We start from the raw sequence: 23,541 nt of genomic DNA, 5'->3' as shown, positions 1-23,541 counted from the left end.
CCAAGTGAGCAGTTCTAACTTCTGCGAGGCAATAGGTGAATCCTATGAAGTGCATAAAATATGCACCAGAAGTTAAAGAAATTCCATTGCAAAAGCTTCTTAAATAAACACCTCTTGCCAGGACTGTTTTGGCATGCTGCAATCAGCAAGAGCACGGGCTGGGTCAGAAGGCTACTTCTTGAATGTAAAATCAAACAGCTTGGCTAAGGGAGTTTACAAACTCCACCGGCTTCTTGGGCTGAGCCCATCAGTCCCCTGTCAAGGGAGAAGGGCTCAGCCGGACCTCACCAAGTTCACAGGCAGTGCTAGGAGAGCACATAACCAATTTGGACCTGAGTGGTTCAGCTGGTGGAATTTAACATTGACTATCTGCAAGAGCGCAGTCCGAACAATTGCCAGCTCTCCTAACCCAAGTGGCAGGGCTTATGCAGCTTGGGAACCTCAATCCCTCTTCCACAGCCCAGCACCACCAGCCTATGGCACACTTTTTGGATAGGATCTTGAAGTGGACTTTGGGTTTTCCAGCCTTTGCTCTCTGGAAATCCAAGCAGGCATGGATCAGAAAAGTTAGATAAGTGCTGGATGCTCTGGAAAATTCTACCTTTACAGTCTGCAGCCAGTGAGTTTTGCAAAAATTCAAAGTGGCCTTGCCAAATGCTTAAAAAACATCTCCTAATTTGATCCGAAGTCACACTTTATGTCAGCATATCATCAAGGATTCTAGCAAAACGGAGTTTCTAGGCCAAGTCACTTCTGAGATAGAGCCTGAGAAAGAAGCATTTGCAAAAAGCAAACAGCACAGTTGATATTACAGTTTCATTCCAACAAAACAGCTTTAAATTGCCAGAAATATGGTTTATTGGCCACACATCACACAAACAAACAATCAAGAGAATGGACTTTGTTACTGAGGGGATTTAGAAGGCTTCAAAATTGGATGCAAAGCTAGTTAAAATCATTTCCACATAGACATTGCCAATTCTCCATGCTGTATGCACATGTACACAAGTTGTGTAGTCACAGGGGCTAACTCGCTGAGGGAAAGTATAAGAAAATATTCCACTTTTGCAGAATTGTTTACTTCAGAGGCACAATATGTTCTCCTGACAAGGAGGGGTTACACTATACATGATTAGGAGTCTCTCATTATACCAAAATTCAGATATTGCAGCTCTTATAAAAATTGGTCTCTGACAACACCCGAGTTATTTAATGGCACTTGGCATATTAGTAGCACACACAGTATTAGCAAGAGTGTGACAGTCATTGCTAAATAATCTGTGTAGCTTTATCAACGAGGAAACATTGCAGATGCACGGCAGCAAAATCTTTATACAACGTGCTTCACGTATGTGAGGGTGAATAATACTTTCAAATCCTCTTTCTGTCAGCTGTGTTGTCTCCTTGTAAGATGGACCTGCCATTGGTGGAAAACCCTTTTGCTAAGGGAAAAGGCTCCTTTTCTGATAAGCTTTACTTTTAACAGGGTGCATAATCGTCATTCATAACAGAGTCTGCACTTGTCCCCATCTATTCAGGTTTAACTGCTAGACAGAAATTGAACAGTATGTTTTAAGGAGCTCCCACTTTCAAGGTCATATGGCTTCAAGCAAAGTCCATTAGGGAGCTATCTGCAAGGCTGAGTGAATCAGGATTCTTGCCTAAAGACCTGCATGTTATCTGTTTGACATACCTGCATTGGTAGGTTCAAGACATACATGATATAGAGGCAAAGTAGTCTGCTTTTTGCTTTCCCAATGTCGCTGGGAAACGCTCCATTTAGCAAGACTTGAATCTATTTCCTTTAGCCTAAGGACAGCCTGAAGCCTGTGTCTACCCTAGAAGATTAGGATTTATTTTCTGAGACTACATAGCAAACATCCTCAGTTCACAGTCTTCCCAGCGATGGCCAGACTCGCTGTAGACTATAGAACTTCATATTGACAAAACTGCTGTCTGCATTGGGAGCCTTGAAAAAGTGCTAAGAAGCAAATCTACCCACCTGACCTACAGCTGACCACAAATTAAAAAAAGGTGAAGGGATGTGAAGAAGGATACCATTCAGTGATAGATGCGGCTTTTCAACAAAAAGGCTCACTTCTTAGTGATAACACTTTTTGGGTGGATATCACAGGTTGGGGTTCAGACTGGATGAAGATGACGTGTTTGGATTTTTTGTTGTTGTTGTTGTTGCTGTTCTTTTAAACTTAAGACATCACAGGAAAGACTCAGAGCATTCTGGCATGGGTTGAGAGATGCCCTAGTCTGACGTTTGCAACCTGCCAATTGACTAAACTGCATCAAAAAATGAGTCATAATATTTTCAACCTGAAGCTCTCAGTGGCCATTTCATAGCACCAGCCATCTGACAGTGAGCTGCCCTTGGATCATCACAGGAGATGTATTGGCCCATCACTGGCTTGGACAGTGGTACCTTAGGGTACACCAGAGGTTTATACCTGATCTACCTGGGCAAATCAGCCAATGCCCCTGCACAGAAGATCAATAGTCCTTGGAAATATTACTTTGCACAGTGGAAGACACACTGATACTGTTGTGAGCTGTCCTCACTCAGGGCTGGAATAAGGCAGGAAAAACTCCCCCACGATGGTTGGGTGTGTGTCCGAGCCCACTCCTACCAAGGCAGGCTGGGAGTCCCAGCACTGTACTCCCTGGTGTGGGGAAGCCTTTCCAGCTCAGACCTCCAAACCATAAGAAAAGACGGTGCCTGCCAGAGCCCAGAGAGTAAAACATTTCTGTATTTGTGGGAAGCATTACCCACGGGGAGAATAATCTGCCCACCACGTGACAGAGCACTGCCAGTGCAGTGTCACCGGAGCAAGGGCAGCGGTATGTTCTCCTCCGTGTCCTCCAGCTGAGCAGCACTGTGGCCCTCGCATTCAGGAGCTCCAGTCCCAGGGGCGTATTGAATGCTAGCCTGCAGACAAGAGTCCTCTAAGTGAAATGAAAAATTCAGCTTCTCCTTTGCATTGCCCTGCTGGCCTCCTTGCCCCCTCCCTCAGTAATGTGGCAGGATGCTTCTCGAAGGCCAGATGCTCCCTGACAGCCAGTGACATGATTTACATTTCCATGGCGCATTTCACATTAATGGATGCCAAAGGACACTTCAAACCATCTTTCGTAGAGAAAGTCTTGTACCTGAGTTATGATAAAACACTGCAGCACATAAGTATCACACAGTAGCCTTATGACAAGCAGCAAAGATGACTATCAAAGGCAGCTACAAGGGGAATTTTGGTGGGGTGAATGCAGTTTCTCACATGGTTCTGATGTTCTGGCCAGAACCAAATATCATCCTCCTTCTTACAAAGGATGGCACAGAGATCTTAGTAGCTACAAGTTTTTCTGTCTCAGAAGATAATGTCTCCTGGAGCCAAAATCATACAGAGAAACTGAAATTAGTAATAAATCAAAAATAAATGAGTTCCACTTACTGGGTCAGTCCTCACCACAACCTATCATAACCTATGTCTTCCCTTCAGCACTCTGTCATCAGGCTCATAATGACTTATGATGAGATCCCAACCCAGCTCAAGGCAACCTGTCTGGATGCAGAGGGCTAATCCTCTGCCGATGTACACTGACAAGATGCCACTGAAGTTGATGAAGTGGTATCAATTTACAAGAGCCGAGGATATGTCACATAAGGTAATCAGACTTTAAAAGAAATCTGATGGCAAGAGTCCTAAACATTTTCAAAACACTGCTGTCAGAACAAATCTCAGAGTACAAAACCCTTCTTTGAGAAGTCGTCAGAGACCCAGATGGGTTGCTGGTTTATTTTATCCTGCCTGGAACACTGTGCACCCATCTCTCCTCCTTTCCAGTTATTATTATTCCTGTACCCTAAAACCCTACTGACAGGAGTCTCTGGTATCACATCAGCCCCAAAGCTTGGCTTAAAATCGGCCATATATTTTGCTGAGCTTTCCTCCCACCCCCCACCTTGGTTGTAAAACTTTAGCTTAAAATGTGTTTTTTTCATTACATCTGTGATTTGGGAAGTTTAAAGAGAGACAGAAAAACAACCCGTAAAAGGCAATTAATAAAATATGCCAGCGCTCCCCAAACTGTTCAGAACACTTCATTCAACAAGGCGTTGAGACAGAACAATAGCAAAGTTGCTAAATAGCATGTGACAAAGCAAAACCCAGGGAAAAGGAAAATAACCACCTGCATTTCTTAGCATATTTTATACAAAGTGCTTTGCAGACATATATGCATATTACACAGGGATCATTCATCTAACTCTAAAATATAGCTGGTTTCACATCAGAACTAAGTTATATAACAGCACATAATAAAACTATATAGCAGAGTCAGAGAGAGGAAAATGAAGAGTAACTGTTCTAGTTGAATTACAGAACAAATGCCAAGTCAGCAGAATACTACTTTCTCTAGGTGAAATTTAGTGGAACATTGAGGATTGCATTCAAACTCGTGTGGAAGATGTTATGGCATCGCTAGCGACTAAGCCTTTGGGTTTACCTCTAAATGAAAATATAGTACCTCTGGCAGCAAAATGCCACTACCACAGTGTTAGAGAGGGCCCAGCTGTTACCCAGTGAGTCATCAACATTCATTTCTGAATCACCTGCATTTCCTCAAAGCTGTCCCAGCTGAGTATCAATCAGTGAAGCCCAGCAAAGATCAATATTTCTCAAGAGCCAGTAAGATCACAGCCCCAGCACAAAACTGCTTCTAACACTTCTGTTAGGCCAGAACCACTCAGTATAGTTTCTGACAGAGGTCAGCTAGGCCACAGGATGCATCGCTTACTCTAAAGACCTTGGTTGTCGGTGTGATGGAAATTAAGTCCCTCATATGCCAGTGTGATTGCATGGAGCAGGGAGGGATTGGATTTCTGGCTGTGGACCACACTAGCTAGTTAAGGGGCATGTTCCCCCCTAGCTACTGGAGCTTGGAGATTTGCACAGAGGTTGCTGGCAGGCCACCACACTCATCCAGGAACTACGATTTTAATTATTATTATTCATATAGAAACTTGCTGTTGCATTCCACATCACAAAACACATGTTACAGGCAGAAGCCTTTCTGTCAGGCAGCTCTTCATTGCCTGCAAGTGCCCAGCTCTCACTTGTTTTGCATCATAACAAATTTCATATATTCAGAGGTCCAACATTTTATTCAGAAATTTCTGGTGATGGATGCCTGGGGGAGCCAGCTCTGCTCAAAACCCTTAATTCTGGTTGGTTGTTGTTTCAAGCCTCAAAGCACATGAAGTTGTAACTGGTTCTTGTTTGGAAGCTTTCCTTTGCAAATAAAGGCTAGAAACATGAGTTTAACACCATCTTTGATACTGCAGAGCCTAAACCTGTTCCACAGACCAACGGTAATACCCCTGCAACAGGGATTTCCTTTCTTTATCTTACAATACACCACACTTCTCAGTGGTCCATCGCAGCACTGGAACCAGAACTTCTCTAGTAGGTAGCCCCGTACCTCTTTACACTTCCAGCGGGCTTGGAAGGTGGCAGAAACATACAACAGTAGAAATGCAAAGTACAATTCACCCTTCCTCCCAACTAGACGATGGCCAGGAAAACCAGTTTGTGTGTCCTTTTCCCAGAGAAAGTTGCACAAAAATCTTCAGTGGCGAGAAGAGAATGGGATTCCTGCACTGGTGTTTCATCCAAAACCCGGGATCACCACCCTCACGGCTGACGAGGAACTGCTGCTGGCTCAGAGCGAGGCGCATCCCCTGCTGAAGTAATATCACTTTCTGCCACCTTCATCTCTGTCCTTGCCTCCTCCAATCTCATGGCACAGTTACACAAAGGCTGCAGGAATACTTCCCCTCTTTTCTTTACACAGTCCGTTTCTTTTCCTCATTCACACACATATATCAATAAAGTGACTGTTTTCTGTGGTTAAAATTATATCCCCAGACATTTTAGACCTGTAGCCAAAGCAGATTTGACTAGTCTGAATTCACCTTTGAAGAATAAATAGGAACATAGAAAGGTGTTGGAATCAAAGCTATCGCAATCAAAGAGTGGGTATCTCCAGCTATGTCTTGAGAGACTTGATCTGGAGATAAGAGAGCCCGTCCAATTTAAGGAAGAAAAAGGAGAGTATTGAGCAACTACTGTGTGACTCTTTCACCCCCCAAATCCTCCCATAATTTCGCATCTCCATGTGGCTTTTTTGTTCCTAAAAGCCATCTCTTTCCAAGCTATTTACTGTGGCATACCAGCCTGAACACAGAAAATACCTCCCCAAACCAGAGAGCTTACTGGGACAGACCTGAGTCAGTCAGCACCAGCTGATAAGGAATAATTCAATACAGTCTATTCTGCAGTCTCTGGCCCTGGGACACTAATCCAGCGGCTAATAAAGCAGTAATCCCCTGCTGATCCGCAGGCTCCGTTTCCCCCGCTCAGCCCCACGTCATTACTCCGGGTTATATCTGCTCTGCCACCCTCAATCTCCCTTCCCTCCCTGCTCCCCCACCTCGCGCTGTCCTCACTGGTGTGAGATGCTTACAGCCGCCTGTCAGGACCCACCTAACAGAGCCGTTTGTATTTAGTTATTTCAGCCTTGCCTCCTGAATTATTGCCGTCCCAAAGCATGGGCTGTTTAGTTTGCTTTTTGAGCTGGTGGGGTCGAGCTTGTCTCAGAAACGCCCCTGGTGCCCCAGCATGGGAGCTGCTTCTGGTTCCCGGGGGGCTGCTCAGAGCCAGTATGGGGAGCACCATCACCTCCGAAATGGGTTCCCCCCTCCCTGGGCACCCTGACCTGCCCCAGGAGGGGAGACGTACAAACGAGCCGACGGGAGGTCCCAGTTACGACACGACAGCCCCTGTTTACTCTGCCAGCCGTGCGTCCGTCTGGAATGGGCAGCCGTAAGTCATGCCATGGATCAGCCAACCCTCCGGTTCACTTAATCTTCCTGTAAACATCGCTGGCAGCCACAAGCAAGGAGGGAGCGAGGGAAGGAGACGTGCAGCTCCCTGGCAAAGCGTAGGGCTGCCATCCCAGACCAAGCCCTTTACAGTTTGGTCTCCCTGTGGCCACTACCAGATGCTACAGGGAAGGTCAATGATGCAGAAGCACTGATCTTCTGTGTTAGTCTTATCATGCTCTTAATGAATAGAAATCGGCTGAGGAACTGAAGCATAGGGTTTAGCATACTATCAGTAAATATTATTATTTATTCTGAAACCTCTGGATTTTCTCAGTCACCTCTCACAAGCCCAGCCCAAATGAATCTTGCAGAGATCCTGCTTTCAGTACTGTTCTGGGGCAGGGAGTTAGTTTTACAGCATGCTTTCACTTAGCAATCATCTGGAGCTTAGTTCCAATCTTTCCATCTTTTAATTTAATCAGGTGTCCTTTGAATAAGGTGCTGTATTTTAGGCATCCCAAAGAGGCTGATATAGGGAGAGCTGAAGTGCTGTTTCTTTCCCACCTTTGAAAAAGCACACCTATGGCCCACTGCTAGAGTTCACCCTGAGACACAAGAGCCAAAGACAAAAGAAAAAAGGACCCTTAAGAGTATATAGGAAAAGAGATATCAAATTCTCCCAACACCCATCAACCTGTAAACACAAATTATTTGCTTTCAGCGGGTGTTTCAGGATGTTGAACACTTCTACTAGCAATGAGTATAAGGGCTGCAGGGTACATTACTGGATAGGCTGTCAAAGAGTCGTGAGCTCTCTCTCTCGATTTAGGGGACAAGAAAGGCTCCTCATCTTCCACGTGGATTTAACTTTACTCCAATTTTTAAAAACAAAGCAGCATTTAGAGATCCACGTGCTTCAGATCACAAACAGATTAACGAAACACAAGAGAGCCACAGTGGTCCCCCCGGTTGGTAAAGTGCTATTTCAAGAGGACCAAGAAGCTGACTACAGTCCTCATTTTCCATCTGTCCCCTCCTGCATCCCTTTCATCTTCCCCACTCTCCAGATGCCAAAGAAAACAGATGAAGTATAAAGATCAACAGGTTGGGGTGTTTCAGCTGCTTCTTTCCTGCTGGCTAAGAAGGAATAGAAATGCAAAGGCACGTACACAAGTCATAAGCAACAGGACAGCCTTAAAGATCCATGAGACATCTCTAATGCCACATCCGCAGTAGCTATGTATAAAAATGACCCTCACAATAAATCCTGGAGTCTAAAAGGCCTCTGTCCCTCAGTGAGGCTTTTCAGAGCTGTCCATTACAGGTCACTGGCACTCAGTCACAGCAGGAGCCCGGCCCCCGCAGATGAAATCCCAGGCACCAGACCTCCAGCCAAAAAAAAACTTTACCCCCAACCGAAGAGAAGAACCGAACAGAAAACACATGCCCTTCTTCACCCTATTGCACATGAGAAGAAAACCTTAGCGGGAAAAATGGAGCTTAGGAGAATAGGTGCTTATTCCTTTGCCACAGGTTGGAAGGAGGGAGCCCTTGTAGTGATCAGAGCAGCCTCATCCAGCGCTCTCGGCAGCAAGCTCAGAGAAGTCATGGCTTCTTAGGCAAAGGCAAAGATTTAGGCGGGCAAGCTATACCCTAGGTTTTAAAACTGCCAGGCCATTTGGGGTTTGATTTCAGCTGCCAAGAGACAAACTGCAGAAGAGCAGCAGACCGCCAGCCAGGGCATGGGAACTGGCCACTGGCTCTGCTCCCCTCAGAGAGCCACGTCCCTGCTGCAGCCACCCACCAGCCCTCCATCCCTCCCGTGCAGGAGGGAGTCCTCCCACCGCAGCCGGCGTGAGACACAGGAGAGAACAACCGCGCTGCGACACCGCGATACAATGCGGCAATGTCTGCCCGTCCTCGCTGAGGACCCGCTGCAGCTCTCAACCAAAGCCCATCCTCCCCGCCATCCCACGAGGGCGAGGACACGGCACATTCCTGCTAGCCCGGAGCTGAGTCTGGGAGGAGACCTGTGGACCCAGGGCAGCCTGGGAGCACAGGCAAACGATGTAAAGGGACATCACAACATCTCATGGCTCTTGAGAAAAACAAAACAAAAATGCCAAAACACCCCCATCTCCCAAGTTGCCGCCTATTTGCTGTGCTCTGTGGCTGATAACCTGCCTATAAACACCGCAATTACCTTGGATCCCAAAGCAGGTGGGCAACTCATCAGCCAAATGCATCCCTCCCACACACCACAGTTTCCTTCTGTCCTGCAACGAGGAGAATTTGCCACCTCTCTGATTTTCCTGCCAAGCACACAAGACCCTCATGGCTCCATCCACAGAGCCCCTGGCTACCTGTTGCTCCTCAAGATGACTTGCCTGTATTTGATGGCACTCTTGTGGACAGGACACAAGGGCTGCGATGGAGCCACGCTGCTGCATCAATGTCTGAAGATGTAAAAGTCAGGCTGTGACCCCTTCTGACCCCATTGCCCACTCCTCCCTCCGAGAGACCAAACCTGTGATGGCAATCCCTCCACACGGCCACCTTGCATCTGTCCAACTGCTCCTAACCTGGTAGTAGCTTCGGTCCTTAAGCACCTGACTAGCTCATCTGAGATTACGGTCACAGGCGCAGCATATGTTTGCTGCATCCCTGTCTATATGCTCTTTATGAACCCCTAGCAGCATGAGGATGCAGCTCACGGAGGCAGCAGGAGGCCGGAGAGAGGGGAAGGATATTTGAGTGCTGACTGGGCTGTCCTCCTGATGAAGGACAATGACAAGCCAGGATTCATCGTCTGCAGCTGCTCCCTTTTAACTGTTTATGATGAATATTTACAGAAGGGGAGGGGGGGGAATCATGAAATTATCTGGGTTTTTTTTTTTGCAGCAGGTTTTCTTCCAGAGAAGAGGCCAGTCTGACAGCCACCCAGGCTGCTTCCAGCCCTCTGTTTATACCCGGCTGGCAGAGGCACCGCAAGTTTGTATGGACACACACACATCTCACCCACCTCGGTGCTGACCTGCAGAAGGCTAAGGGAAGAGATCAGAGAAGTCAAAGGTTGATGAAGACACTGCTCAATGCTGTATTGATTTCTCTGACCTGGCGCTGGCAGATCCAAACTGAAGCCCGAAACTGTTAGAAAGACCCCTCCCAAATCTCAGCCTGGTGTTCATGACTCAGTATGCTGCTGACCTGGGCTGGACCCGCAGCATAACTAAGCCCGAGAGGCTTAATGCCTCCCCTCTAAGGGTTGCTACCATCTGACACTTCACTACTACCAGGCAACCTGCTGCATTAACCCAACTCCCCAGGGTTCACGCAATAAATCTGCCTTTACTTTGCATTCACCTTCACCCCAGGCATTGGCTGCAAGAGGGACCACAGCTTGGCAAGCCTCAGCTCATAGATGAGATCATAGAATCATTTAGGTTGGAAAAGACCCTTAAGATCATCAAGTCCAACTGTTAACCTAACACTGCCAAGTCCACCACTAAACCATGTCCCTAAGCACCACATATACACATCTTTTAAATGTCTCCAGGGATGGTGACTCTACTGCTTCCCTGGGCAGCCGTTTCCAATGCTTGATAACCCTTCAGTGAAGAAATTTTTCCTAATATCCAATCTAAATATCCCCTGGCACAACTTGAGGCCATTTCCTCTTGTCCTATTGCTTGCTGCTTGGGAGAAGAGACCAATGACCACCTCACTACAACCTCCTTTCAGGTAGTCGTAGACAGCGACAAGGTCTCCCCTCAGTCTCCTTTTCTCCAGGCTAAGCAACTCCAGTTCCTTCAGCCACTCCTCATAAGACTTGTGCTCTAGACCCTTCACCAGCTTCGTGCTGTGTGATGGCACTCAAGATGATCTGCTCCATAACCTTGCCTGGCACCGAGGTCAGACTGACAGATCTGTAGTTCCCTGGATCCTCCTTCCAGCCCTTCCTGTAGATGGCCGTCACATTTGCTAACCTCCACTCAACTGGGACCTCCCCAGTTAGCCAGGACTGCTGATAAATGATTCAAAGTATCTTGGTGAGCACTTCTGCCAGCTCCCTCAGTACCCTTGCATGGACCCCATCCGTCCCCATAGACCTGTGTGTGTCTAAGTGGTGCGGCAGGTCACTAACCATTTCCCCTTGGATTATGGGGGCTTCATTCTGCTCTCTGTCTTCCAGCTCAGGGGGCTGGGTACCCGAGGAACAACTGGTCTTACTATTAAAGACTGAGGCAAAGAAGGCATTAAGTACCTCAGCCTTCTCCTCAGCTTTGTCACTATGCTTCCCCCTGCATCCACTAAAGGTTGGAGATTCTCCTTAGCCCTCCTTTTGTTGGTAACATCTTTATAGAAACAAAGATTTTTTAATTGTCTTTTACAGCAGTAGCCAGATTAAGTTCTAGTTGGGCTTTGGCCCTTCTAATTTTCTCCCTGCATACCCTCACGACATCCATGTAGTCCTCCTGAGTTGCCTGCCCCTTCTTCCAAAGGTCATAAACTCTCCTTTTTTTCCTGAGTTCCAGCCAAAGCTGTCTGTTCAGCCAGGCCGGTCTACTTCCCCACCAGCTCATCTTTCAGCACATGGGGACAGTCTGCTCTTGCACCTTTGAGATTTCCTTCTTGAAGAACATCCAGCCTTCCTGGACTCCTCTGCCCTTCAGAACTGCCTCCCAAGGGACTCTGTCAACCAGGCTCCTGAACAGGCCAAAGTCTGCCCTCCAAAGTCCAAGGTGGCAGCTCTGCTGACCCCCGTCCTTACTTCTCCAAGAACTGAAAACGCTATCATTTCATGATCACTATGCCCAAGACGGCCTCCAACCACCACATCACCCACAAGTCCTTCTCTGTTCACAAACAACAGGACCAGTGTGGACCTTCCCCAGTTGGCTCACTCACCAGCTGTGTCTGGAAGTTATCTTCCACACACTCCAGGAACCTTCTAGACTGTTTCCTTTCCACTGTATTGTACTTCCAGCAGACATGTGGCAAGTTGAAGTCCCCCACGAGAAGAAGGGCTAGCGATTGTGAGACTTCTCCCAGCTGCTTATAGAATATTTCATCTGCCTCTTCATCCTGGTTGGGTGGTCTATAACAGAGTCTCACCACGATATCTGCCTTGTTGGCCTTCCCCTTGGTTCTTACCCATAAACACCCAACCCTATCATCACCATCATTAAGCTCTAGACAGTCAAAACACTCCCTAACATACAGGGCTACTCCATCACCTCTCCTTCCTTGCCTATCCCTTCTGAAGAGTTTATAGCCATCCATTGCAGCACTCCAGTTGTGCGAGTCATCCCACCATGTTTCTGTGATTGCACCTATATCATAGTTTTCTGGTGTACAATGGCTTCCAGCTCCTTCTTTTTTGTTGCCCATGCTGCGTGCATTGGTGTAGATGCACTTCAGTTGGGCTATTGATCCCGCCGCTTTTTTCGGGGGGAAAGCCCTGATTCCTATGTGACCATTCTCAGGCACTTTTGTGGTTTCTAACACATCAATAACCCTTGCATCTTTGCTGCTGCATGGATCTCCATCCCCTACCTCCACTGAGATGACAGACTGAAGGACCTCGCTGCTTTCCCCACCTCAGGAACGGGAAACAAAAACGTAAGAGGGTTTGTTCCACTCCTCCTCTTCATGTCCCCTTGTACAGCTCTTTATTCTTTCTCGCTTTTTCAGGTTTGCACACAGAAGCGTGTTCTGGATCTCCAGGTTACATTTGCCAACACTTTGAAACAGTCCTCAAGGGGAAAGCTGGGCAGCCTGCTCTGCTGAGGTTGGAGAAGACGCGGGAAAGTTTACTTTGTTGAGCAGTCCTATGTGGGCAGTGGGAGCAGGCTGCAGGTTTGTTCTGCCCTCAGCGCCTGCCAGGATATTTGGGGTTTGGAAGGGAGGCAGAGTCCTGCTGGAGGAGCAGGTGAAGTGACTGCTCTGTTATTTTGGTGCTCCCCAACTTTGGAGCTAGAAAAGCCTTAGCCCCAAGGATATCTTCTCTCCCATAAGAGAGTGGCAACAACTATCCGACAGGCTGAAATACAGCTCCTTCAAGCTCCCACCCTTACCTTAGGACTGACAAGCAACTGCCCCTGCTCTCTGGTCACCACTGGGCACTGCCCATCAGGTTTTTCCACCTTCTCCCCCAGCTGTGGAGTCCTCTGTGAGCACAGGCATTTTGTGCAGCTGCTGACGGATACTGATGGTTGTGGGTGGGAGGGTGGCTGAGCATGAAAAGGACCCCCTCTCAGAGGCTCAGTGGCTTGGAAGAGTTTTCCTCAAGGGGAGACAGCAGTACAAGCACAGGATTGTCCCTGTCAGCCAGCTCATTTCCCTTACCCCTGTCCAAGTGAGTGGGAGAACACTGTCTGCTTGCATTAAAGCGGTTGCACTGTTGATAAGCTGCAAGCAGGCAAAGAGTTCATTTGGGGGAAAACACAAATTGTGGCAGGGCAGGAGAGGAGAGAGTCTTTTAAAACACTTTTGTCTTTTGATAATCACAGTAATAAGACCTCTGGTGGAAAATCTATACCTAATAAAAAATTTAACAAGTCCAAGGAGATATTCAAGGCTACTGAGACGAACTGGAGAAAGCCTGAGACTTACTCACCAGCCCTCAATATGTTAATTCACAATGCACCTGAGAGAAGAACATGACCCAGAGCTCCACAGAGTTACAAAAGCATTGCTGCTGGGAGGATCAGGTGAAAAATTTTTAAGCTGGTGGTGGTAGCACCCACTGTTCTTTCAGGAAGAGAGAAAGAAGCTGTTCATCTATTCTGGAATAGGCAATTGCAAAAAAAAAATCTGCCTGAATCAGTCTTGCAATCACCAAGGCTGGTCAGCCTGTTTCCATGGTAAGCGTTTCCACCAGGAGCTTAAAGCAAATGGCGAGGGCAGTTTTGATGGAGGGGTGCAGAGAAAGGCAGGGGCAGCAGGACGGGAGAGGTAGGCAGCAAGCCAGGGAAGCGCTTCCCACAAAACACAAAGCAAGCTAAGGGAGAGCTTTGACTGCAGAGCACAGGTTAGGAGAGACGCTTGGAGTTTTGGGCAGCTGTGTTCAGGGAAACAGGACTTTGTGTATGTTCCTTGTCAATAAAGCAAACTGCACCGAGGACAGACTTTCCTCCACTATCAATTACTTATCAAAACAAGCCCTGCGCTCCTGAGCTAGTTGCTCAGGTCTGGAGGTGGCATTGGCTGCTGGAAGGGTTTGGGGGGATTCTGCCTCTCCTGCAGCAAGCACCACGAAGCAAACCCCAGCGCAAAGGCTGGTAACAAAACTCAGGGTACAGGGGAGGCGAAGCTGCCGCTCGTGCTCAGCATCTCCAGCTCCAAGACCAGGGCACACAGGATCACAAACGCAGGTCAACAAATACGTAAGAGTAGTTGGAAGGTTTTACTCTGGGCCCCGCTAGCCCAGGCACCCCCACCTCTAAACCTAAGGCCATTGACACAGAGATGCGCGCAGGGGATCGGTCCCCTCCAACCCGCTAAAAAACCAGTCCCAGCACAGCAATCCCATGGCCTGGTCACGCACACATGCTGCTGGGGAAAAAAAAAAACAAACCAAACAACCTTGCTACCACTGCTTGAACGCCTGTCCCCAAGCTACTCCAAATATACCATAGCCTGAGCAATAGTGCTTTTCAGTCCCAGCAATCGCAGAAGGCAGATGCAGCACCAGGGAAGGAGACTGCCAGTCTCCCCGCCACCCCCACCACACAGGCAGACGTACAAACTTACCTTTCACTCCTTCCTTCACTAACTGTCTTATCGCCATAGCAACTGTAATCCTAGGTCATGCAGCTAGAAATAAAAAAAAAATCAGTGCAAATGAAGATATACACTATCGCCAAACACAGCCTCAATGGTAGAATCTAATTTTCATTAGAGACTTAACAGTGGTTTTGCATAATTATACATGTATTAATGCCCAACATGCCCATCTTCAGTTAAAATTAATGAATTCAGTTCTAAATAAAAAGCATTGCTCATTGCAGGTTAATTTTTTTTTTTTTAAAAGGAGAAAATACTTCTAAAAGCTCAAGCCATACTTGCACAGCTTTTTCTTAATCCTGAGATTAAGAGGGAGAGGAAAATACAAAGATTAAGTCAGCTCTCAAGTAGAAATATGGCATAAAACGTAATAGGAAACTTTGCGACTTTTGCAATATGAGGAGTGAGAGTGAGCAATAAAAAATTGGCCAGATGCTGGAGCATACCTGGAATTGAGACCCAAAGGAAAGCATCTCGCAGCCTTTCCATTTGATGCTTGCGGTGAAAACAGTACAGCAGCATCACACTGAGAAGCAACATACTGCTGCAAGTGACTGAGCACAGGTTTGGCTGGCACAAGAATTTAATACATAGCTTGAGGTCAGCGTTTACAAGAGGTTTATTTACTCTGACGGCACAGATACGAGGAAGCAGCACCAAGGGACAGGCCCAGCCAAGAAAGCTCTGTAAAGCAAAGAAACCCTTCCTCTGTGTCCTTCCTTTTTTTTTTTTTTTTTTTTTAATTGCTCCTACTACCTTCAGGTTCCTTCATTAGCAGCTAAATGCAAATGCACTGAGGCTGGTACCCTCTTTATTACCAACTTTCCAGGTGGGCCTTATCTGAGTGATGGGAAGCCCTTGGTGCTGGTCAGAGCCCACCTTCCCTGGTCCAACGTGTGGGGCAGTGCCTGGAGGGTGGTTATTGCCACTTCAGGTGGCAGGGACCTGCGTATGTAGGGGCTTTGAGACCTCACGGCGAGCTCTCACATTGCAAGCATGCACACAGCTCTAAGGATGCTTGCAAAACTCCGACCTGGTGCATGCTGGACTTGATGTTAAAATAAATGCTGTGTCCTTGTGGGGTGCCTCTTCTTTAATTGTGTTGATATCTGAGCCAGGGAATAAAGGGAGAAGCTACTGCCTGGGTTTGTCTCCGCAGAGGCTTATTTAATTCCTCGCTTACAGAAAAGGCAAGGAGGACTAGGACAAAAGGGAGAGGAGGGCTGGGCTTGAGGGAAGGGTTTGGGGCCAGAGAATGCATGGAGGAAGGAAAAAGAGGGAGATGGCAAAACAAATGGAAAGACAGAAGAAGAGATGGAGAAAGCTCTGTCCTAAACGGCAACAGATATCCCTTGTGGCTGTCAATCTCCAGCTCCTCTCCTCCTCACGCTGTCATTAGCGCACAGCGTGAGGAAGAGAGGCTGAGCACAAAGCTCAGCCAGCATGGGGGAGAAAGCTCCCTTCTCACCCACATTTCTGAAGGAGGGAGAGGGAATTCGCTGCCTCTACGTCCAAGCCTGTGTTCTCCCTGGCCAGGGTCTCGCTCATCCTCCCCTCTGCAGCAGGGAGCCCTGGCTGACACGGACCTTCGGGATGTCCAAACGTGGCCCCTTCCCTCCACCCTGCGAGCATCTCCCACCCTGCCCACATACCTGAGCCCTGAAGTCCACCTGTTCATGATGAAAAGAGAAATAACAGCTTGCTTCAGATGCCGCTGGTCACAAACAGATTAATTTTTTTTTTTTTTTAAATAACGAACGTACACACCTCTGGCTCACTTGTGCTCACTGCGTCTGTCCTCCCTTCTCAAGGGTTGGCTCAGACAGAAAAGATGCTTTTTAGAGAGGTCAGATGGGGCCTGGCAGAGGGTCCTGCTGGGCAGGAGCTGTGAGCTCAATGGAGGGAAGAACCCACCTCCTCTCCAACCGCTGCATCCTCCACCTTGTCCTTCAGGTTGGCCCCTGGCTGGGAAGCAGAAGGTCGAAAAGGCGTGCATATGTGTCTTGTAGCCCACCCTGGGCAAAGCCAGCTCTTCCATAACCATACTGTATAGCCGACCGGTGTACACAAAGCAAATCTGACCTGCCCGGACCACGCGTGCCGGGGAGGTGCGGTGAGGAGCTGTGCTGTAGGTACGTGTGGGCTGTTTGCCTACTGCCTGCCAAGGCTACCCAGACTCCTGCCTGATTTACAGAGCAGTGGCATTGCTAAAACCCCCAGAAAACAGGGAAAGTGTTCAAATGCCTCTGAGATAAAATTTACTGGTGGGAACCGGACAGGCATTGAGATATGGTGGCTAGTCTGGAGAGAAGATTCAAAATCTTCTCTGAACTGGTGAAGGAAACAAAACAAGCTGCCCCTCTGATTTTTGTGTTGTCTGCAATTACCACCTCTGCCACAAAAAGTGGGTGGGCCACAAAAAATGGGGAAATGAGACAGACAAGGACTTCAGGTGGAGGAATAGAGAGTCAAGGAGTAAGACAGATATGAGACATGACTCTTTGGCCATCAGTGGTAGAACTGCAGCAGGTGAAGTTGTCCCAGGCTACTTTCATTTCATGCCAGCCAGGGCGCAGGGAGCAGTGAAACCACCCTGGCACAGACCTGTGTGGTCCCATGTCCCACATGCGCTTGGGGATCTCATGCTAACGCCTTCTCCTTCCATCCCTTCACAAATAACTGCCCGGAGTGCCTATGCGGAAGCAAGCTTGGGTTTGTCTCCACAGCCCGCTGTGGTCCACAGCCCCGTGGGCTGAGTTCAGCCCTGCCTGACACCCGGCAATGCCTCCTCACCCTGTGCCCATCACCCTGGATGCTGGCCTCCCCCGAGCCTGGTTCCTGGGCATGGACCACACACAGCCAGCATTGGCCACCTAACACCTCCTTCTCCTTCCCACTTCCCAGAGGCAGCACGGACAGAGGGTTTCCTTCTCAGGACATTTGCAGGGAATGCTCAGACCTACTGGGAGTAGTTGGAAAAGGAGTGTGCGTTTTCCCACACTCCTTCCTGCCTTCTAGCACCCGCGGTGCTGGATGGGCTGCGAGGGGACACGGGGCCCTTCCTGTGGTTGGGACAGGGATGGGACCCTGAAGCGACTGGGGCGGTCCCTGAAGGGGACATGCATCAGTCCCCTCGGCAGAGGATGTAGCAGAAGTGATGCTGAGAGCCAGGGGCTGTGACTGGGGAAACTGGCTGAGCAGAGGCATTCATCTTGGGCAAGGAGCATTAACACAGTGGTGACTCCTGAACTTGAAAGGGGCTTAAAAAACAGGAGTCCCCACGCTGAGGGACCCAAATTGCTCAAGGTGTGTGAGGAGACCTGCACAAGCAGTCCTCATGTCAGATGAAAGGGGCTTGTGACTGATGCACTCCCCTGTGTCCCCCATGGAGCCAAATACATGAGCTCAGGAGAGAGAGGGATGAGAAGAGGCGAGGTGTATGTAAGAAGGAATTGGGCTAAATTCAAGGAGGAGATGAAATGATGACCTAGGAAGCTTGTCTCTGTCCCAGAAATATTGTTCCCCCCACTTTCCTCCCACTGGCTCCTGTAGTTTTGGTATGGGCTTGCTCTCCCCCTTGGTGTTCCTTTCCTGCAGATGCCCCTGCACGTAGAAATCCCTTGACATGGGGCAGAAAGTGGGGGGAGCCCCAGACCCCCTGCCCACTCCATCTCTCAGGGTTTTTTGCCCCATCATCTGCTGTGGCTCCCACGGTGCTGCGGCAGCAGCAAGGAGAGTTACGGCTCGGCCGGGGACCCGGCAGGATGGTCCCCTCCCCGCAAACATGGGCACCGAGCCGCACCGAGGGAAAGCAAAGCAGCAAGGATTGAAGTGACATGGCCCCTGTTCCCCTTTGGAGGGACATTTAAGCCTGCTGGAGAGGCAGAGGGGATCTGTAGCATATCCCGCAGCACCAGCTTTATAATTTAGGCAAACAGTGTAAATGCTTAAGTACTTACACGCTAATGTCTTTCCTAGCACTTTCACAACTGGACTCTCCCGCCCGCCTGTGCAGAGCAACCTCGGCTATGGTCTCGCAGCAGGGACCGATGTAATTGTCTCCTTCTGCCAACCGGCACACCTGGAAATGCGATGTGCGCAGTGTGACCCCCTCCCTCCGCCCTGCCTCCCCATCGGAGGGGACAGCCCTGTGATGCTCAGCCCGTCCTGCAACGTGCTGGGGAGCTCTGCACGGTGCACGGCACCTTGGAGGGTGGTATCACAGGGTAGGAACATCAGGCAGGGGAGCAGGTGATTTGTTTCAATGTTTTGCTGAAGTTGTACAGCAATTCCTGACCAGACGGAGAAGTGGAAGACGTGTCAAGCCTACACTCCCCAGTCGAGTGCTGGGCTGGAGCTGATGCACACACGTACCAGGGCAGGGGCTCTCCTACCCCTCATGGGCCCAGATTTGGTCTCACGTGTTCCCACAGCAACAGCAAAGCAATCACATTCCTCCTTCTCTCCTGTGCACACCGATTAAAATCACGCTCATTGCAACTGCCTCAGCTCGAGCATCCAGCCCTTTAATTGCCGCAACGAAGGATACGAATGTAGGCGATTCTGAGGCCAGCAAAGCAGAAAATTAGCATTTAGTGTGAAAATGATACCACTGCATCATCATCACTGGTGCAAAGCAAACACCGCAACCAGCCAGGCTGCCTCTTTCCCTCCCTACCCACACGCTCGGACCCGTCGGGTGCTGCAACTGCCCCATAGCTTCCCGCATCCGTGGGTCCTGCCCCTCCGAGGCTGCCACCAGAAAACCCCGGGTGGGCAGGGGGGCTGCAAGTCGGCATCTGCTTTCCACCTCTGGACTTTTGGTGAAGCGGATTTATACACTCCCTTCTGAGATAATCCTCCCTCAAACGTCACAAGTGCCACATTAGCCGCTGCATTGATTCCTGCAGTATTTACAGAGCAGAAAAATACAGTGGCAGCAAGCGTGAGGCTGGAGGGAAGAAACCTGCACCCTCCGGGTGTCCCTCGGGGTGAATCATCCCCATCTCAAGCCACGAGTCAGATCTTCACCTTCTCCAGACCCTTAACTAGCTTTCTCCATCGTTTGTGCAAAGTCCCCTCAGGCCTTTTCACCTCTTTCTTACCTAGGCTGTATTTTTGCCTGGTTGGACACAAATAAACATTAAAATGCTGTGTCCATCCAAGCACAAAAGGAAAAGCTGTTTACCAGTCAGGCTGGGATGGAGCCAGCACCCCCAGCCCCAGGGCTCAGCCTGCCAGTGGGTCCCAGTACATAAGGGCATTGGAGTTAGCTGGGATGGAGGTGATGGCTCTGCCTCTGCCATGGTCCCCGGACAGGACTACGGATGAGGCCCGGAGAGATCACTCTGGAGCAGGATCCAGTCACAGATTCAGCAGCTGCATGGGCACCCTTGCTTTGTTGTGAGATTTTGGGCTGTTCAGCCATGCCCACGTCAGAGGTGCCTGGGATTGAAAGCAAAATCCCAAGTTATGGGTCAAACTTCGAACAGGCTCCAGGATGTCGGGGCTGGGGGCAGGGGCTCCTGGTTCCTTCTGGCTGCCAGCACCGTCTTCATTTCACGTGCAAACCTATGTAGGAGCAACGTTCAGGTAGATGATAACTAACCTTCCGAATTCACGAGCAGTGCAGGGGTGCCTGCCACGCTTGCCCACCCCGGCCAGAGCTCCTCACACCGGTGGCTTCTAGCACAGAGTGAGCTGCCGTTTCCCTGGCCTCCCTTGCGTGGGTGCCTGCAACTCCTTGCCCAAAAGGGAGATTATTTCAATGTGTTTTGACATGGACACACACGGTGGTTCCAGCCGCCCCAGGTCCCTGCGTGCCCGACTGTGCGGTCTGCCGCAGGTCCCCGCCAGCCCCTATTTCCCCTTCCCACGGACGCCGGTCCCCCCAGCAGCAGCCGTGGGCACGCCGTAGTGACTAGCGTGGGTTGCCACCAAGCCGTGCCTGGCTCGTCAGGCTGCGACACTTTGAGGTTGCCCCTTGCTCCAGGCCCACAGCGCGTGGCTGGAGAGGGGCTATCTGCCCTGGGCGCGAGCAGAGACCTCTGCGGCTTTTGATGGTCAGTGATGGAAAGTGCTGTATCAGTGCTGTGGGGACTACTGGTGAGCACTGTCCTGTGTCAGCAGTTTGGGCTGTTTATTGCTTTAATATACAGTTTAAAAAAAAAGACCAGTGGGAGATGTGGTTATAAACCACAGCCACCCTGAAACAGGTACATGCCTACGCCCACGTACACACACACACCCCAGCAGTGACTATGGCAGCATAAGAATAAATATTGAGCAGACACCGAGGGATTTTTAGAATAGTCTCTCCAGGTTTTTTTATTCAATGCCATGTTGTTTGTTGTTGGTTTCTTTTTTTTTTTTTTTTTCCCTCCTGATTTATTTCCTATGCCTGGGCTTACTATAACAGCAGAAACTAATCAGTGGCCAATGATGATTAACAGTCTCTCACATGTTATTAACTCTACATTCAATGGAAGGTCATTTTTAAAGACTGCGGCAAGAAATATAAGTGTACGGGGGTGGTGGTTGTATGTATGTAGAGGGAATATACACACAAAAGCAGATGTTTTATCCACACCATCCCATTTACATTGCACTCGACTCTTTCTTTGAAATATACATTATTATCTAGAATGTGTGTAGTAATTCTGTGTGTAGATCATATCTTGAAAGAAGCCCTTCATACAGCTCAGATAAGGAGGTGGGAGAAGAAAGGCATAAATGGGAACATAAATTAACTGTGTTTGTGAAGTTGTAATTGAAAGGAGAAATGGGGTCATCTGCTTTCATCGTTATCAGCCCAGCGATGATTAGATGCTGCTAAAAGTGGCAGTGGTAGTTTTAGAGGAAAGCCCACCTGGTACTTCATATCCAAAGATGTGATAGCTCAAAAGCTAGGCTTGTACCAAGGACTTGCAGGGTAATAAAAATGCCTGCCTGTATGTGGACCATGTACCTTCAGTTCTTGCGTGACGCTTTTCCTCCTTGTGTGTAGGCTGGTAGCTCTCTCCTAAGAAGGCACTTTGCAATTTAAGAGCAAAAGCTTGGATTAAAGATGTTTCGCTGAAAAATATTGTCTCTTCAGATTGCCATCTGCATGGCCTGTGGTATCGCTGATGGTTTGTTTTGAAGCAGCAACTTAGCCCATATGGGTGTTTCTGACCAAAGGACGGGCGGCCGCCCCGCCTGGTTGTGCTGGGTGGTTGCCAGCCCCCTTTTTGGAGATGCTCTGTGAAGGAACAGTGCTATTCCCTTAGCAGCAGTCATAAGAAAGATAAGAAGAGAAAGTAAGTTGTGGCAGCAGGGCAATGTCAGGCAGCAAATCCCACCGCACCATGGTCAGCACAAACAGGTAACTTACAGTGCAAAAATTTCATCCAGGATGAATAAGCTGGAGGAAAGGGAGGGGAAGAGCTGCAGGAGGAGCTGCTGTTGTTTTGCACGGTACACTGTGTGCACCAACCCTGCCCCAGCAACCAGAAATAAAAAAAACCCCAAGCTACAGTATTTTTCAAAGTTTTCAGAAATAATACAGATAACCAAAACAGCATTAACCAGAGGGGTTAAAGTGCTCTGGTCTCCAGGAACACATCCTTGGAAAAACAGTGCCTCTCCCGCTCCATCATTCTGCTCCACGGACCATGAGACAAAGGGACAGCCGTATGCGCTGACTTCGGTGACTACAGACAAAATTGCTAAGGAAAAAGATTTGTATTCCTCTGTGCCCACAGTGCTGCTCAGCAAAGGGGGAGCGTGAGCTGGAGCCTGCTGTGGCTTACATGGCAACAGCCCAACTGCTAATGGGAGCAACTTTGTGAGGTGCCGAGTCCTCCCTGCTCCTACTTAATGTCACGAGCGTGAAATATGCTCAGCAGCTCTGCTGACACGTAAAGCAACGCCGAGGACGTACCCGGCCATAAGGTCCATCTGTGCAATCCCATCCCCGGCATAAGGGAAAGGGCAGAGCCCTTATTACTGCAACTGCTGTTAGAGCAAGAGCAGAGGCTGAGATGCTGGTTTTGGTGGGGGTGAGAGCTCTTTACTTGTAAATTGAGCACATCTGCTCTGGAAGTGGCCGGGAGGCATAAATATTGAATATCACACTGCCAGCTCCCACTCAAAGTGTGACAGGATCTTAGTAGAAATAAACAGGGGGCTTAGAAATAAGCAGAAGGAGGAAAAAGTGCTAGAGAAGAAACATGTATGTCTAAATGAGATGGAAGAAATGAATGGTGATTCAAGGATACTGAGATACTGAGTTCCTACTGGAAGCCAGTCCCTAGCAAGGAACAAAAATAACATCGAAAAAACTGAGAAGTAAGGCAGATCTCATAAAATGAAGTATTCATGAAGACCAAGGAAGGGAATATTTGGAAAGCCAGATCACATGCGGATAGACTGAACTGGGTGGCATACATCCAGGGGCCTGACTTTGCAAAGCACCAAGCACTTCCTACAAGGTGCACTGTGTGTTTTGTATCGCAGCTAGACAGAAAATCAGCGGGGTTTGATTTTTCTCTTCTCTGTGAAATTCTCGTGATGAGAACAAGCAAACCAAAGCCGTTTACCTCCACGTCTTCAATAATAAACTTTGAGGTTTTAGTTACATTGGCTAAAAATCAAATCTCTGCTCCTGAGCCGCTGCTACGACACCTTTTGCTCTCGTTGCACGGTGGGTGTGCAGGGCACATCTCCCGCAGCACCTTGCGGACACCTCACTGCCTGGGGACCCATCTTCAGGGCCCTGTGGGGTGGACAAGTGGCCTGGTGTCTCGAGGAGACGGTTAGCAGGGGCCACCCAGGACACAACACCTCTGTGATGCCCCGTGGGAGCATTTTGGACATGAGAGCTA

General features: G+C 48.9%; 1 protein-coding gene across 1 annotated transcript in view; it reads right to left on the bottom strand.

The window, feature by feature from the left end:
• GRAP2 (GRB2 related adaptor protein 2) overlaps positions 1-15,212 on the bottom strand; it is a 114,428-nt gene extending 99,216 nt beyond the window's left edge. The window contains exons 1-2 of the mRNA XM_052790687.1: positions 15,124-15,212; positions 14,645-14,707 (exon numbers count right to left, since the gene is read on the bottom strand). The gene's annotated coding sequence lies outside the window, so the exon portion shown is untranslated. The remainder of the gene's footprint in view (positions 1-14,644; positions 14,708-15,123) is intronic.
• Positions 15,213-23,541: the final 8,329 nt, after the last annotated feature.

Source organism: Harpia harpyja, chromosome 6 (genome assembly GCF_026419915.1).
Source record: "Harpia harpyja isolate bHarHar1 chromosome 6, bHarHar1 primary haplotype, whole genome shotgun sequence".
In the NCBI taxonomy this organism is placed as follows: domain Eukaryota; kingdom Metazoa; phylum Chordata; class Aves; order Accipitriformes; family Accipitridae; genus Harpia; species Harpia harpyja.
Note: the sequence above shows the minus strand (reverse complement) of the source record. Positions and strands in the feature narration are given on the sequence as shown.